The sequence below is a fragment of the Zalophus californianus genome, chromosome 1 (assembly GCF_009762305.2).
Source record: "Zalophus californianus isolate mZalCal1 chromosome 1, mZalCal1.pri.v2, whole genome shotgun sequence".
Lineage (NCBI taxonomy): Eukaryota > Metazoa > Chordata > Mammalia > Carnivora > Otariidae > Zalophus > Zalophus californianus.
Window position 1 is genome coordinate 143887435 of NC_045595.1, and position 12506 is coordinate 143899940.

Sequence of the window (12506 nt, forward strand, 5' to 3'; positions counted from 1 at the left end):
TAATACAAATGTTTCATAGCTTATATAATCACTAGTTACGATTAGGTCCAGGACATTCTACCATGCAGATATTACCTACTTTTCTCCAGATTAAATAAACCCAGAACCTTTAGCTTTTTTACATAAATCTTAAAAGATGTGTCCTTTTTTTTTTAAAGATTTTATCCATTTGACAGAGAGAGAGACAGGGAGAGAGGGAACACAAGCAGGGGGAGTGGGAGAGGGAGAAGCAGGCTTCCCGCGGAGCAGGGAGCCCGATACAGGGCTCCATCCCAGGACCCTGGGATCATGACCTGAGCCGAAGGCAGACTCTTAACGACTGAGCCACCCAGGCACCCCTCTTAAAAGATGTGTTCTAATTCCAATGCCCTCTTATTTCTCTATCTCAAAATATCAAGTCAACAAAATTCAAGTAAGACTCTAACAATTATTTCCTTGCTTCTTGCATGTTTCCCGGACTAGTTAGATGGGTTAATAATTAGAACATGGTTTTAGTGACTACAGATTTATTCTCTCCATAATTCACTTACCTTCATTTCACACAAACTATGTCACAAAACCAAAGATTAAATCCCATCAGCTATCTCTGGGTTGGAGATTTAACCAGATGGCTATACAGCACATTCAGAATGCATTTCATCACTGGAACAAACCTTCTGCTGATGTATCAGGTAGATGTCAAGCACCAGATGTATCCTCTTTTAGCATACCACTATAAATTGTTTTAAGAGTGTTATCTTTCATTAAGTGATAAGCTGCTAACTCCTATTCAACTTATGTTCCATTCACAAAGTCTTCCACTTACTAAGTATATAGTTAGTTTAGGTTACCAAGTATACCAGTGGACAGAATCCAGCATTAGATAAACCAAGTAATCAGGATCATTTTAAAATTCTACTTCTGTCTTCCCAGATTTTTACTAATTACAACCATCACACTGTCATTCAAGTATAAAGTTCTTATTTCCACCATCACCCAGACCACTGGGAAAAAATACAGAATAAAGACAAAGTCTCACAGGATGCCCCCATATCACTGATCATGGCCCATCTCCTAGGACTATTAATCTTGGGAATAAAATATACTCACATTTTAAAACCTCATATTCACAGTGGTTACAAGACCACCATGTTATACAAGCAGAGCTTGATTTAGTATATGGAATAGAAGGGGGAAAGGGAGGACATAAGTTCTCAGCTAATCCTCAAAACTCTCTGAGATAAGTATTAGTATTCATTTTCAATAAAAAAGAATTAGAAGATGATGACGCTGATGATCAGGGAAGTTAAGCAACTTACAACATAAGGGACTTTGAAGACAGCCCAAATCTTAGCTCTCTGTTACTGTACGTGACAAGCAGTTTCTATTTCTAGGTTTACCAAGTCAGCTGTGTATGACTCTGGGCAACTTAACATCTCTGAACCTCAAGTTTCCTCATCTGTAAAATATGGTTTAAATGAGATAATCCATGTTAAGTGTTTAATCCAAAGCCTACTATGTAATAAGCTTACTCAATAACTATTAGCACTGGTCAAAGTCAAACAGCTAGTTACGAAAAGTCAAAAATCAAACTCCAGTCTGATTTCCCAAGTCCACGCTTTTTCTAATACATTATGTTGTAGCTACCAACACACAATTATTATCCATATAAGAATCCATATTTGAAATATGACATAGGTGGGAAACTGATGTTACCTAAATAAGAGAACTATTAAGGGCTAACTAAACGAAGAAAAGTATTTTAGCTCCAAAATCTAATAAGCAAAACCACACAGAAACTTATCAGAAGACAATGTTTAGATATTCAGGCTTAACAAAGCTTTGTTCTAATTACCGTAAAACTATTTTCCTCTCTATGTAGGAATTTATTATATTTATCTCAAATCAGTTATAAATTAAATTTTTAATTACCAAGCATACCCCAAATAAAGCATTCTGGTTGACCCGGGCAAAGAAATCAGCCCTCCTACTACATAATTTGAACACTGCATCAAATTGAAGCCTGTCAACTGTATTTTCAAAATAAACGGCTACTTCATATTTTCATTTATAACTATACTACTTATAAACTGAGGCAACCAGCATCATCGCTTTTCCTACCCGATGTCCTGAGCAAATACAAGCTTTGCTGTGCTTCTAACAATGTTCAAAAATCTCACTTAGCTGTCTCAGGCTCACCTGATCTAGCAGTGGATAATGCAAAAGGACAGTAGCAAATGTAAACTTTCATAACAATTATTAATAATAGGTACTATTTGGAACTTCCAGGAACTGATCTGCATTTAAGAAAGGGTTGCTAAACCAGAATGGGATATCCACATACACTTATTCTGGCAACTGTAGCCTATTGGGCAAAGCAACAATCCTCTTGAGAAAAGAATTCCACGCATACTCCTGTGTAACAAAATGTATGTGCCCTGGTAGGAGGCTGAGATCTAACCTAAGGCAGAGCACTTTGAACTCTGAAATCACCCCTTAAAAGACAAGGAAATCAGAACACCTTCCCTTTAGCAACAAAGCCTTTAGAAAACAGTATTCATTTTGCAATCATCTTTAACGTTCCTGCATTTCTTGGATTTAAAAAAAAAATTCTAACTTCCTGACTCACAGAACTAAAATAGTCATTACACAAATGTTCTACTTATTTAGTTCAGAATCGTACATAGGGAACCTAGGTTTCTGTTTCTAGTTTTACGACTCCATACCCATTCATTTTGCACTAATGTAACCACTAAATATAGCTCTAAGACACTGACGATTAAAAGGAGTTAATTGCGTGAGTGATTCATACCTCCTATGTCCAGACACCAAGATCCAAGGATGTTTCTGTCAGATCTATGGGAAGAGGAAATGATAAACACCTGTCACAAAAGCTTTCCAAACTGGGAAGCCCCGAACTGAGTTACTGTCAATCCCCAATCCATTCCCCTGGCCACAACTCCGCTAAATATACATCCACTAAACCTGTGAAGGCAATGGGGAGAAGTAAAGGCCATAAAGAGAGTGGCACTCAAGTATTGGAGGAGAGGACCCCGGGGTTTTCCTAGTCCTCACTTAACAGAGTCAAGAGGCCTTAACCAATTAAAAGAAGTGACTTTTCCTCTCTGGGCCTCACTTAGTCATCCATAAAATGCGGTGATGTCAAGAAGCTCTTACTACTCCCGAGGTTAAGGACGAACTCAAGATGCCTTTAGGCAGCATCCGCAGAAACACATCAAGCGTCCTGCCCTTCGACCACACCATCTCCCGGACTTTCCAAAAGGGCTGGACCACTATCCCACTCCCAACGCAAGCAGTGTGTCCAAACCAGCTTCGCACCCACAACGTGGATCCCTTTTTCTCGCCTCACCTGTCCCAGGCAGACATTCCGCGGTCTTAAGCGCTCCCCTCCCCACTCCACGCACCTCCCCCGGGAAGTGATGCGGGATTCTGGCCCAAGGAGCCGACCAGAAGCTCAGCTGGTACCTGACAACACCCTTCACCTCCTTCAACCCCCCACCATCACCACCACGACCCACCTACTCCACGCCCCGCTCACCCGGTCCCCCCGGCGCCGCGGGAAAACCCGACCACTCACCCGCCGCCGCTGCGCCGTCTCCTTGGCGGCCTCCGGGCCGGAGCAGCCGAGGGACCGCGGGGGGCCGGGGCCCGGGCCCGCCGCTGTCGCCGCCGCCGCCTCGCCTCAGCCCAGCCCCATCGCCCTCGGCGGGCGCCGGCGGCCGCGGGTCGCTCGGATTCGAGGCGCCGCCGCCGCCGCCGCGCGCTGCGTTCGGGGTGAGGGGAGGGAGGCGCCGCGGCCAGGCCCCGGCCGAGCCGGGCACAGGGGCGTCCGCGCTCTCCTTCTCAGCGCCCGCGGCGGCGGCGGCGTACAGCCGGGACACAGCGAGAACAAGGGAGGGTGGCGGGGGTGGGCGGGCAGGGGAGGGGGGCGGTGTGCACTCCTAAACGGCCTCCCGCCGCCAGCGACGAAGCGAACCCCCCTCCCCTCCGCCGTGGCGCCCGGATCACGCTGCGGGGAGAGCCGGCGGGCGGGGGAGCGCGCGCTGCAAGCTCAGGACTCCCGCGCCCGGATGTGAGGTCACGTGGTTGCCTCATCCCAGCGCCGAGCGCGAAGGGGCGCAGAGGGGACGTCGGGGGGCGGGTCCAGCGGAGACGGGCGGGGCCATGGGGCAGGCCCTGCCCACCTCGCCTTTAGCCCCTTAGACCCGCGAAGGAAAGAAAGGGCAGGAGAGGACCTTTCAAAATAGCTGGGTGCTGGGGAGGGGAGGTTACCAACGGAGCACGGTGGTTTTTTTTGGCCTGGAGGAGGTTGAATTTGCCACCCTGGCCGTGCAAAAACAAGATCATGGTACAAATCCCCATTTAATGAACAGGGAAACTGAGGACCAGTGAGGGACCTAGAACAGACTTGCCCAGAGTCAAGATCAAGGAGGAAACTTGTGCTACAACGGAGAGGAAGCCAGATCCCAGCTTTAATCCAGGTGTCCTTCATTCCTTAACAGCAGCACCACCCCCATCCAAAAACAAACAAAAAACTGTAATTCGCCTTTGACAACGAGCTCAGCTCACCCGGCCTCGGGCGGAGGACTGGGAAGCATACGCGAGAGAAAGCTTCCAGGCGCCCACCCCACTGTCTCTGGCCTAAAGGAGTTTCTTCCGATGGCGCTGGAGGCAGATTAAATACTTCCCCCACCCGCAAGAATCTTTATCTCGGCGCAGGGCCCCGGCGGGATATACAAATCGCGCGTTTGGTTTTCGCGGTGTCCCTTCAGCGACGCGCACTGGAGGTGCCACCTGCTGCCTCGTGCTCTGCCAGAGCCTGCCGCGCCCGCGCCCTTGAAGCTCGGCCATCAGGGTTATTATTGTTACACCTTGCGGCTAACAGAACTCTTAACTGCTTAAACATGAGAAAGGGAAGGTAGCACCCCTGCCCCACCCCTGGTCCGCCTCACTTAAGAGACACCTCCCAGGAAGCGGGAAAGCATTTAGGCTCTGGTTCTAGCACATGGTGACACTTTCCTGGGGCTACTGCCCCGGGTCCGGGACATATGCTGAAACCTCATCTGGTCCATGGCGCAGATGTCACCTCACTGGGAGCCAGGAACACGCTGCTTCTGGCCCCCTAAGCTGTGTGGAGCTGAACAGTTTCCACGCATTTTTCCTCTCGTGGTGTAGACAGCACACTGCTCCTAGCGGATCCACATCTCTCTTCACAACCCCTGGGCACAGTCTCACTGTTTGTCAAATTCTAAGAAGCTAACTTGGTGAGATTGAGCCCTCAACGCCTCCTCCCCCCACCTCTCCTGGCTCTTTGGCTCCAGGCTGTGTCCCCTCAACCTTTAGTGTATGTGCTGCAGAAGCGAGCACTCCCCTTGGCCTTTAAACGAGTTCAGGTCTCCCAAGTCTGAAAACCAAACTCTGGTGCCAGCCCTCCTCTCCTGCCCTCTCTTGTTAGCTTCCAAGTGCTTCTCTGCCTCTCATGCAGGTTGCAGGCCTCTCCAACGGTGTGTGTGTGTCCTCCTGTCCCACAGCACCCCCTGCCACCTCCCCCGCATCCTCATTTCTCAACATTTGGCAGTCTGGCTTCTTCCCCCCCGCCCCCCCCCCCCCCCCCCCCCCCGCCGCGACACACACACCCTTCCCTAACCCTGCTCAGGCAAGAGTAACCTCTGACCTTCATTTTCCCAAAGTGGGCTGGTACTCTTCTGGCCTATCTCTCCGGATCTCTCTGCTACTTTTGACACCTCCAGATCACTCTCACCTTCTGGAATCTCAATACTATCTTGGATTCCAAAGGAGTGCACTCTCCCAATTCTTCATGTCTCCGTAAGTAAGGCCCGTGCCTCCTCTGGTGACATCCTTAAGTGACACCAACCGTGAGTCAGCACCTTACATGCAAGATTCCCTATAAGCCCCATAGCTCCTCTCACTCCACTCTCCTGGGATTGCCTCCATCCTCACGTTTTCAACTACCGGGTCAGCCATGTCCAGCCCAGACCTCTTTCACAAAAATTAGACCCAAATCCCCGCCTGCCTGCCTGCCTGGCAGCTCTATCTAGATACATCACACAAGTACCCCAGACTCAGCATGTTGGAGAGACTGAGCACATCCACTAGCTCCATAGTGGCCTCTCCCTAAGCTATCCCTACAACCACCTACTGTCATCAGAACGAGAAAGTTGGAAATCTTGATTCAGCCCTTTGCCTTATCCAGTAACCCAGTCGTATCTATTTCACCTCCTCAATAAGCCTCCAATCCCTACCTCCATTCCCACCAGCACGGTTCCAGCCATCCTTTGTAGCAGCCTCCTGACAGCGGACTTCACACAAACTCACCCTGCACTCAGCCTCCAGAGTGAACTACCTGAAACGTGCTCTCATTGAAAATGCTGCAGAAGGGGCGCCTGGGTGGCTCAGTCGGTTAAGCGTCTGCCTTAGGCTCAGGTCATGATCTCAGGGTCCTGGGATCGAGCCCCGCATTGGGCTCCCTGCTTGGCGGGGAGCCTGCTTCTCCCTCTCCCACTCCCCCTGCTTATGTTCCCTCTTTTGCTGTGTCTCTCTCTGTCAAATAAATAAATAAAATCTTTTAAAAAAGAAAATGCTGCAGAAGTTCCCCTGGCTTCTGGCTGCCTGTGTACCTCCAAGGCATCTGGCATGAACCTGTCAATGCACTGAGGCTTTTCAAAGACCCCATCATGGACCTCAAGAAGCAGCCAAAATTCCCAGGGCAAGGCAACACACAGCCGGGCACGGGAAAACTATAAGAAGACAAAAAGCAATTGAACGTTTCAAGAAATTCTCTGCTACAGATGTCCTGGGGATGAAAGAAGAGAATTTGGACACTGACTGGAGGAGATGCTGAGTCACTAGGAAAGGCTTGAGCATGTTTATGGGCTGAGAGAAAAGAGAGCCAGGAAAGGAGGAGAAGGCCAAGTAGAGTAGAAAAAGAGTGGAGCAAGTCCTGAGAAGTACTGGGAGGCTTGCTGATTCTCCACGTATGATGATTCTGGGCCCAGCAGCCGCTCACACGGGGCCCAGCCGCTCCCTCCTCTGATCCTGCTAAGACCCAGCCCACGATCACAGCGTCCCTGTAAGCTCTAACTTCACCTTCCACAAGGACTATGAGGCATCTCCTCCACCCTCCAAACCCGATCCTGCTTGCCTCCCCCAATTACCGTTACCTCACCATTCGGACCACCAAGAGGAAACACCCACACGTTAACCGCATCCAGTGGCTCTCCCTCACTCCAGTTTTGGCAGAGGGCCAGTGCCTGCTCCCAAGAGAGCTCACCCTTCACACGTATAGTCCTGTTGCCAACTCTAGCTGACGCTTTTCAGACCTTATCTTCAGGATTTATCTCCTATTCTTTTTTTTTTTTTTAAGATTTTATTTATTTGACAGAGAAAGACGTAGCGAGAGAGGGAACACGAGCAGGGGGAGTGGGAGAGGGAGAAGCAGGCTTCCCGCAGAGCAGGGAGCCCAATGAGGGGCTCGATCCCAGGACCCTGGGATCACGACCTGAGCCGAAGGCAGACGCTTAACGACTGAGCCACCCAGGCACCCCTAACTCCTATTCTTGAAACGTTTTTCTCTTAGTTTCCCTAACTCCCTTCTGGAATCACCCCTCCCTTTTGGTTACCCCCTGTCAACCTATAGTGAGTGGGTGCTTCCTCTAACCTACCTCTAAATGGTGCTGGTCCCCCGGGCTCAGTCTGGGTGCATGTCTCTACACAAGTTTTATCGTCTCTTTGTTTAATTTGTCATCTATCAACTTCACAAGAGTTGTTAATGGGCTTCAAGGAGTCTATAAATTCCTTAAATTTCAATGCAAAAACTTTTAAAGGAAGAAGTAAGTATAGCTTTCATCAGCTTCTTAAAGGTGTCTGGGACCCAAAAAAGGAAAAGAACACTGATCCACATGCAACTCCCTTTGTGGCCTCTCCCTCATGGCTGTAGCTAACATCTGCGTGCACCTTAATAATTCTCAACCATATACCTGTAACCCACGGCTCTCTTCAGAGTCCCTGGGCTATACGTCCTATCATCCTCACACGATGTCTCACTCCTACCTCATAAAGCCACTTATCCAAAACTCAACTCTTGCCCTTATTCCCCAAACCAGCCTTTTTCCCAGGTTTCTCAACCGTAGCAAAAGACAGTTACCCATCCAGTGCTCAAACCAGAAACCTGGGAGTCATTCTTTCCAATCCAATACCAAGTCCATTTCAAAGTCTTCCATATCTCTCCATTTCTACTGCTCTTAGAATAACCCAAGAGCCACCTCCATCTCTCACGTGGGATACTGCCTTAGCCGCCAGCCAGTTTCCCTACTTTCACCCTTCACTCCTTTCCAACCCCTTCTCACACAGCAGCCAGAGTTTATTACTGTGTGTGACTCGGAGCACAGCTCTTGATGAAGGCTTCCAATTGCTTCCCGTTTCACAGAGAATAAAATGCGAATTTCCTTGACCTACAAGGTCCAGTGTTGCATGTGGTCTGCCTATTGCTCGTCCTTCACTGGCACTCCTCTACCCTCCTCTTACCCCACATCTGCTTCCCCACCTTACCTCATTCCAACCACAGTATGCCTTCTTTCAGTTCCCCAAACAGTCCAAACCCTTTCCTGCCTCAGGGCCTTTGCAAAACCTGTTCTTTCTTTCTCTTCCCTTTTTCCCTCATCTCGCTAGCTCTTACAAATTCCGCTCTTGGCTTAGGTATACATCAGTTCTTGAAAAAGGTCTTCCCTGGCTACTCATTCTTTATGTTCTGATGACCTCCATTTATTTTCTTTATAACCATTATCACAATGTTAATTAATAGCGTTAATTACACAATGTAATTACATGTGAGTTTATGTATGTATTTAACACCGTCTCTCTTACCAGACTTCAAGTTCTGTGAAGATGAGGACCAGCTGTAGCTCCAGAATTTTGCTAGAAGGAGCTTAAAAGTGGCAATCTTTTTGGAAGAGGAAATGAGGGTTTGTCCCAAGACTATGTTTGTGTGGCACTTAATTAAGAGTGACAGAGTATTAGCTGTCCGTTTTTGTAAATGGGGGAGAGGACATTGGGAATTATGGGGAAGGGGTACATAAAATATCCCTCCCAAGCCATCTCTTGGTGCCGCTACCGGCGGAGACTGAGTTGATTTCATTTATCACTACATACCCCGCAGTAGCTGAAGCCTGGCATATGGTAATCAAATTTTATAGTCAGATGAATGAATGAATGAATGAATGAATGAGTGGATGAATTCACAATCTCAAAAATCATCTCTCCAGGGGCGCCTGGGTGGCTCAGTCGGTTAAGCGGCTGCCTTCGGTTCAGGTCATGATCCCAGGGTCCTGGGGTTGAGCCCCGCATCAGGCTCCCTGCTCGGTGGAGAACCTGCTTCTCCCTCTCCCTCTGTCTGCTGCTCTGCCTACTTGAGCTCTCTCTCTCTCTCTCTCTCTCTCTGTTAAATAAATAAATAAAAATCTTTAAAAATAAAAAAAAAATCATCTCTCTAGGGGCGCCTGGGTGGCTCAGTTGGTTGGGCGACTGCCTTCAGCTCAGGCCATGATCCTGGAGTGCCGGGATCGAGTCTCGCATCGGGCTCCCTGCTCAGCGGGGAGTCTGCTTCTCCCTCTGACCCTCCCCCCCTCATGTACTCTCTCCCTCTCTCATTCTCGTTCTCTCAAATAAATAAATAAATAAATCTTTAAAAAAAAAATCATCTCTCTCAAATGCCTTTCCTGAATCCCAGGCTAAGAATCCCTCTTCTGTGCATCTTTTTCTTTTTCTTTTTTTTTTTTTAATCACATTTACAACCTTGAATAAGTATCTGTTCAGTGTTTCTATCTTCTGTTTGTTTATGTTGTATTCATATTTTTGTTTCTATGCTTCTAAACATTTTCATGTGTGATTTGATCATAACAACATTGCCAATACTAAACGTCGTAGTTACTATTATCTGTATTTTTTATAGGTGAAGGAACTGGGGAAATTTTACATGGATTATCTCATTTAATCTTTAGAGCAATCCCAGGAAGTAGGTACTAGTATCATCTCTATGGTTACAAATGAAATTGAGGAAAGCATAAAATCACATTTTACAGAATAGGAAAAGGTGTGAAATAACTCACTCAGGTTCACAGAGCTAGGAAACAACAGGACAGCCAGGATTCCACCCAGGCAACTTGGCTCCCGATATGGGCCAAACTTTTTGCCAATAAGACCAAATGAAACCATAGTGATTCATCCTCTAAGATCCAGACACTTTGGATTTTCTGATTAAGCACCCAGACTCTGACTTCCTTGTAAGCAAGGACCTAACTAACCCATCTCTGGATCCTCAGCCCTTAGCCGAGGCCCCAGCACATGACGGTATTCAGTGACAAAAATTCCAGGTAATAGATAGCAAATGATTCTTGCTTTTCACAACCACTGTCAGACTAGCAGTGGAATGGTTATGATTCCCATTTTATAGAGATGAAAAATTAGCTTCACAACTTCACAAGAGGAAGTGACTTGTCTAATTGTCCTTCTGACTGACTCCAGCTCTCTTTTGTATCTCCTCTGATGCTTCCCCAAAAGGTTAGAGGACACATGTTTAGATTAGGAAGATTTCACCTTAAGAAAGACTGAAACAAAATACCACAGCACTCACTGACTTTCCTAGAAAAAGTGTCCATTAAAAGTTCTTCAATGCGGCGCCTGAGTGGTTCAGTCAACTGAGCGTCTGACACTTGATCTTAGCTCAGGTCTTAATCTTAGGGTTCTGAGTTCAGGCCCTGGCATTGGGCTCCATGGTGGACGTGGAGCCTACTTCAAAAAAAAAAAGTTATTTGATTATGATGTTTGCCTAACAAGCTCCACCTAAGCTATTCTGTCCCCATTTAGCTGGAACCATGCAGGCATGTGTGTGTGTGTGTGTGTGTGTGTGTGTGTGTGTGTGTGTGTGTGTGTGTTGGAACAGGAACAGGGAACAGAGCTGTGAGTCAAGTGTCTAGAAATCAGAGTCCAGGGGCTACCACTGACTTGTTTCTTTTTTTTTTTTTTTAAGATTTTATTTATTCGTCAGAGAGAGAGAGAGCACAAGCAGGGGGAACAGCAGGTAGAGGGAGAAGCAGGCTCCCTGCTGAGCAGGGAGCCCGATGTGGGACTTAATCCCAGGACCCTGGGATCATGACCTGAGCCAAAGACAGACGCTTAACCAACTGAGCCACCCAGGCATCCCTACTGACTTGTTACTATTGCTAAGCAGAGTATATAATCTTTTTTGCCTCTGCCATGAAGCAAAAGCCAGGGGCCCCACATTTTTCTCAGGCCATGTTGCCCTAGGATCTAGTAGGTCACCATGACACTGAATATTATTTACTAACTCACTGTTTGGAACATAGGGCCCTTGCTGGAGAGTGCTCACTGATGGCATATAGTCAGTCATGTGCTAGCAAACCAGTCCTCCAAGAGGAAAAAAGCCCGGATTTGTAGCACCTCCCAATTTCCTGGTGTAAATACTCCCACTATGGCCAGTTTCAGGCTATCAACAGTTTAAGCTGCTCACAAAATTCCTGAAAACTTAGCAATCTGCTCTAATGAGCCAACACAAACCAGCTCTAGCACATTGCTGCTTACAGGAACTTCTCATGTGGATGGGGAGAGAGGAAAAATACAAACAGCCCTTTAGGGACAAGACCTGCCTCATCTGCTATTACAGGGAATTTCCCTGTGTTTAGATGTAACCATCTCATCTCTGATGACAAAAGAGCAATTGTATCGGAGATGGGAAAACTGTGTTCAAGGCTTAGCCTTCTCAGCAGTAATGTATTTATTTCTTGGAATTTCAATTTTAATGGGAATAACATTACCCACCTCACAGGATGGTTGATTATCTAACAAACATTTAAACAGCATTTACTATCTGCTAGACACTGTTTAGTACTTTAAATATACTCATTTAATCTTTGTGGGGTAAATACTATGATGAATTTAGAGATGAAAAGACCAAAGTACAGAGAAGTTAACTAAGTTCTCTAAGGTCACAGAACTAGCAAGTAATAGAGGTGGGATCTGAATCTGCTCCAGAGTCCGTGCTTTTACCCTCTAGAATGCCAAGTCAAAGCCAGCCTGTTTTTATAAATAGTTTTATTGGAACATAGCCATGCTCATTCATTTACATATTATCTGTGGCTGCTTTTGTGATACAATAGGAGAGTTGACTAGTCATGACAAAGCCCATATGACCTGCAAAGCCCAAAATATTTACTATCTGGCCCTTTACAAAAAAAGTTGTCTGACCTCGATGGACTCTGACAAGCAAACTGAGGGTTCTAGAGGGGAGGGGGGTGGGAGGATGGGTTAGCCTGGTGATGGGTATTAAAGAGGGCACATTCTGCATGGAGCACTGGGTGCTATATGCCAATAACGAATCATGGAACACCACATCAAAAACTAATGATGTAATGTATGGTGATTAGCATAACATAATAATTAAAGAAAAAAAAAGTAGTCTGACCCCTGCTCTA

At 46.9% G+C, this 12506-nt stretch overlaps 1 protein-coding gene across 6 annotated transcripts in view; it reads right to left on the bottom strand.

The window, feature by feature from the left end:
* ATP13A3 (ATPase 13A3) overlaps positions 1 to 4057 on the bottom strand; it is a 95007-nt gene extending 90950 nt beyond the window's left edge. For all 6 annotated transcript variants that reach the window (XM_027587792.2, XM_027587789.2, XM_035724970.1 and 3 more), the window contains exons 1-2: positions 3578 to 4057; positions 2792 to 2835 (exon numbers count right to left, since the gene is read on the bottom strand). The gene's annotated coding sequence lies outside the window, so the exon portion shown is untranslated. The remainder of the gene's footprint in view (positions 1 to 2791; positions 2836 to 3577) is intronic.
* Positions 4058 to 12506: the final 8449 nt, after the last annotated feature.